The 5770-nt window shown below is 34.7% G+C and overlaps 1 long non-coding RNA gene across 1 annotated transcript in view; it reads left to right on the forward strand.

The window, feature by feature from the left end:
* Window positions 1–2859: 2859 nt before the first annotated feature.
* Window positions 2860–5770, forward strand: part of LOC117115922 — a 16339-nt gene continuing 13428 nt past the window's right edge. Inside the window, exon 1 of the long non-coding RNA XR_004446651.1 lies at window positions 2860–3325. This is a non-coding gene — a long non-coding RNA (uncharacterized LOC117115922). The remainder of the gene's footprint in view (window positions 3326–5770) is intronic.

A 5770-nucleotide genomic window follows, 5' to 3' on the forward strand; every position in this document is an offset into this window, starting at 1 on the left:
GAACACAAAAAATCAAATTTCAGTCTTATTTTACATTTTTTTCATTCTTAGGAATGTCTAAATTCAGTTAAACTAGCAATTCTGTATTATATTTATAAATCTTTAGAACATTATACAAAAATTAGATTTTTCTTAAAAATTGAAATTTTGCCGGGAATGGGGCTTTAATTAATGGCGAAATTATATATTTTTATTTAATTATTATTATTAATCGTTATTATTATTATTATTTAACAAGGTTTAGGACAAGTTCATAAATGATATATTTAATTTTATTATTTAATAATGTTTTTCTTACGCACTGTCCCATTTTAATTAGTTTCAATTTTTTTTCAAAATTTCAGTCAATGTCATGTGAAGCGCGTGACTGTTGCGTCAGGCCCTGGATCCTAGCTTAGCTAGGGGCGTAGTCTAGGGAGGGGCCTATAGGTAGGACCTAACTCAGCCTGCAATTAGGCCTAGGTTAGCCTCTTTTGCTCTAGCCTTATTAAATTGATAGTACCTATACTATTGGTGGTGGTGGTACTATAGCTGCCGTTGTTGTAGGTAGTATTACATTTGATAACAAACCAAGAAGCTCACAGTTAATTACAGACGTACATCACATAAATCGGTAAGATTTAATAGGCCTACCGTACCTAAACAAAGAACAATACAGTAATAGAGAATACTCGAGCGTAACGACGTTGTGAAGCGCCTGCTCTTAACGAACTCGAATCGAGTCAATCCGAGACGGCCCGAGTGGAGTTTCATGCAAATGTTTCGTACGGGAAAAAAATCGCACGCAGGTCATGTCTTACGGAAGAAAACAATGGAAATCCTCCTCAGTGACTCCTCGGCAGCGTCAATAGAATCCATTAAAAAAGGTGGAGCACTTTATTAATGATAGGCCTATTATGATAGCAGCATACATCATCTACACCCTGTATATTGAATTTAATTTTTCTCGATGTAATTGCATTAAGAATCATGGTCTAATATCTCTCAAACCACTTTTTGAAGTGAGAGTGGGGTCTTATTGGATTAGCTTGAATGGTATGGGACATGGTTAGGAAAAATATTAAAATATTTCGAGAGAATGAAATAACATTTCGAGGGAACGAAATATTTCGAGGTAACGAAACAATATTTCGTTCGAACGAAATACTATTTTGAGGTTCTAAATCATTTCGAGGGAACAATCGAAATATTATTTAGTTCTCACAAAGTATTATTTCGTTCCCTCGAAATATTAATTCGTTCCCTCGAAATATTATTTCGTTCCCTTGAAATAATATTTCGTTCCCTTCTCTGCTAATAATTACAAAATGATAATAAACATTTTTTTAAATATATGTTCCCATAATTATTTCGATCCACGAACTTCTGCTTTTTCAATCCATTTGATAATATATTGAAATAAAATGTAATTTCACATAAAAACTATAAATAAATATAACTAAAGGAAAATACTAAAATAATACTATTTTAGGCAATAAATATACATGTATCATTGTTATAATTATACTTTGAATGGTTAATGAGATAATGTATTGAAATTAAATGTACATTCATATAAAAAACAAAAGATAGATATTCAACTAAAGAAAAAAAGCTATTTACAGGTGTTATTGTTATAATTATAACTATACTTATGATTAGTGTGCAATAATGTATGTGACATAAAAACAATAAATGAGCTTAGAAAGATATTCAGCTAATGAAAAAAAAGTGAAGAATACCGTTAAAGAAAATAAAAAAATAAGCAGAGGTAAATATTCAAGTAAAAAAAAAGCTATAGTATTTTCTGGTAATAACTATACAGGTGCTGTTGTTATAATTATACTTTTAATGATTAGTGTGCAACAAATCATGTGAAAATGTATTGAAATGAAAATAAGATATTCAGCTAATGAAAAAAGTGATACCGTTAAAGAAAATAAAAAAAATAAGCAGAGGTAAATATTCAAGTCAAAAAAAAAGCTATAGTATTTTCAGGTAATAACTATACAGGTGCTGTTGCTATAATTATACTTTTAATGATTAGTGTGCAACAAATCATGTGATAATGTATTGAAATGAAATGTTAATCCACATAAAAACAATAAATAGACTTAGATAGATGCCGGTATTCAATTAAAGAAAATATACGATAAATACTGTAAAAGCAATTTTGCATTGATTATATACAATTTATCAATCTATCAATCAATTAATCAATCAAGCAATCAATCAAATGAATTTATATAACGCCGGCATCCATTAACAACTGAAATGCCACCTGTTCTCAGAGAATTGAGTTATACACTGTAACTAGCGCTCTGCGACTTTATTGTATAGAGCGCTCTAAAATGCCTGTTTAATTATTATTTTATTATTATTATTATTATTATTATTATTATTATTATTACTATTATTATTAATGTTCAAAGGCACTCGACAAGGTGAAATGCTTCCAAGAACAGAGAGGCTTTCAGTCGGTTTTTCTTCTTTTTTTATTATAATTATAGTACGGTATCATTTTATTGTACAAAATATGATATTGAAAACAATTATGAATAAAATGTAGGTTTGCCACACAAAAGAGAGAAAATAATCTTTCTATAATCGTTGGGATATTATAGAAAATGATAAGTGGTATATTATTATGAAAGGCAAAAATTCGTTTTTGTAACAAGATTGTTACAATACTTGGCATTTTTTATAAACATATTTACTTGTTTTCCTGTCTGGTTAACATTTCAATTTCCCGCATTATATGGTCTACAAACCTTCGTTGGTTATGTTTGAATTACGCCACCATAAATCCCTTTCATTACATATTTATAATTCTAATAGTTCATGCATTATTCATGATGCGTCCTTTTGGTAACTAGTATTCTCGCACATTTATTTTTATAGCCCATCGAGAACAAATCTCTCATTGGTTAAAAAGGACAACAAAAGTGTAAAAAAAATATGCATAACAATATCCACTTCAAACACGAGAGATTTTATGTCATTGTTCAAACAGTGTACCAGTCAAGATAGTTCTATTATTTGACATTGTAATAGCCTTGTGGTATTGTCAATCTCATTCGTGCGGTTTAAAGGTATACGCCTGCTCGACAGAAAACGATTTTATTTTCTATATAACTGTGGGATAATCGTAGCATTTGGAATTCATTTGTTGGTTCGCAGTGGACACACCCTGAAGCTGTATCAGTTGTACGATCAACGTTGGTATAGCATTTCGTTTTAAGGGCCTTTATCAATAGCAGTAAGGGCATCAAGTATTATACTTTGTCATTTGTACACAATGCCAGTGAATCCGGACAAGTCAGGTCCAACATCGGTTCAGACGTCGGTAAGTGCGTAGCAGATTAATGGTTGCAAAATGGGGTTCTGTTAATCGTATCAAATATGAATAGTGGCGAGGCGTAGTTAATTCAGGCCTCATACAATCATTTTTATAATGAACAGTCGCAGCTTGCGTGTGGGACATGTTTACACGTCACCACAGCTTGGGTGTAGTGCCTCTCATTTATATGAGAAATAACAGCTTTAATCAGTGGAGTACTGGGAGTCTCAATTGGGGGTGGGGAGGGCGGGTTGAATGTGAAGTGGGGGATCGATGATTGAGAGGCACTAGCTGGCAGACTGTAGTAATATTTTACCATCTACTTGAGCGTGATTTTCTTTTTATTTATTTTTTTTTTTATTTTTTTTTTTTGCTCGAATAATTTTAATGGGAGAAACTGGGAGTGGAAGTATTTATTTAAAGCCGGGGGTGTGCCTTCCCACGCATCCCCGTAGCCGCGCAGCCGCGCCACTGATGTTGATGTTTTTACAAGTAGGCATTGAGCTAGATCAGTCAGTATATACCGCAAATTGAAGAAAAAACAATATTACTGTAGCTCGGTGCTTATTAGGGAACTTGATCGACCCTCATTCACTACTTATCAATCCAATTATGTTAAATTGATTAATTATTAATATTAACGTTGAATATTAGGTGTATTAAGTAGGTTTACTCATTATTTTCATATATTCTCTTTGTAAATAAATATCGGTTTAAAAGCTAAAGGAAAACATAACAATTTGCAAAGTTGATTCATGCTGTCTCAAGCTCATGTTCACACTATCAAATTGTATGCGACAAATTTGTGTGGTGTACCCATATATAGCTATAATGATGTCCCAAATATGTCACATAAAATTTGATAATGTGGACAGAGCTTTGGGATAGTTTTTGATACTGTATTCGGATATCCTTATATGGATGCATAAGCGATTGACACTTAAACTAAACGCATTATCTACTAATTAATTAATGTTTCACATACATCACATTAAGGAAGTTTCGTAAGCTTGCGAAAAATTCCTATTGCTATCTGTTCCACTTGTGTGCTTCCAACGCTAGTTGTGTTATCGGCATACCGTATAGTGCGAAATTAATTGCCTGCAATCTGATTCAATTTTCAAGTCAAGCCACAAAGGCCTAGTTGATTAAGTCATCTGCATAGACAGGAGAAGATCCGGGGTTCGTTACCGGTAGTTGTTTGAAAGAAAGTGTCTACGGGTTAAATGTGCGTCTGCCCAAGGAGGTATTTTATACCTCCTTGGTCGGCCGTATACAGTAGGTCTCTATGGTCTAATGATATATACTCAGTGGAGGCGCCAGCGTGTGAAATCTGGGGAGGGGGCATGTGGGGGGGGGAAGTGAGGGGCAAGGTATGATTTTGGGTGGGAAAGATTCCTGACGAGAGCAAAGTGGGCGTGGTCGGGTGTCGTTTAAAATGTTCCGATATAGCGGTCCAGGGAAATATATGACACTTTAGGGGTTTGAGAGGCGTAAACCGATGTTATTTATAGATAGTCTACTAATATGTAGAAAATATTTATATAATTTTTTCTCCCCCACAAATTATGGTTTTTCTTCTTTTCTGGGGTAGGGGGCAAGCTGAGGGTACAAAAACATTTTCTGTTTATACTCGCCTTGATAGCGAGAGACTGCAGGTTCGAATCCCGCCGAAGACACTTTTTTTTCATACAACTGAGTCATAGTTGCCAACCGCCTCGCATCGTGTGGGACGGTCCCGCATTTCATCGTGATTTTGGATAAACACAAAAACACATGTGATCATATTTAGCACAAGTCTATGAGTGATAACGAATTATCACGAATTCAGAAACTGAAGAAATTGGTATTTAGAGATATAAAAACGGCCATGCCATGAGAGTTTTCATTATCTCGTTCGAGAATCAGTTCACCGAGAAAATTTCTTTTTCCTACGTAATCGGAACAATTTCCAGCTATCTCGTTTCACATTCTCTGAGAACCGAACAATATGGTGACCTGAATTCGTTTTAACAGCTTAATGCTCAGATCGTCGGAGCGTCAGGGGGAGGGCTGCACCTCATCAAACCCCACCGGGGCTCCGCCCCTGAAACCCGGCGATGGTGTTGTCACTCGCGAATTGCAAATCTCTCAAATTGGTAATTATGCAACTGAATAAAGGAACATTTCGTTGAGGGGCTGTGCTTAACACGACTACAGTATAACATCCCGTGTTCATTTTTGAGCACTGTTATTATTGATAGTAATTGTTATTACTATCGTGATGGAATAATAGACAATAACTGGATTTGCGTCAGGAGAAACATGTATAGGTGTAATTTTGCCCTCCTGACGTGGGAATGCACCGAATACTCAGTATATTTGAAAACAACTGGGAAAAAAAGCAAGTTGTTCAACCCTGGCCATCAGGCGCAAGCTCGGTGGTCTAGAGGTATGATGCCAGGCTAGTGA

This window comes from Anneissia japonica, unplaced genomic scaffold, assembly GCF_011630105.1.
Source record: "Anneissia japonica isolate Jap-2015-1 unplaced genomic scaffold, ASM1163010v1 scaffold1786_len174244_cov121, whole genome shotgun sequence".
In the NCBI taxonomy this organism is placed as follows: Eukaryota; Metazoa; Echinodermata; class Crinoidea; order Comatulida; family Comatulidae; genus Anneissia; species Anneissia japonica.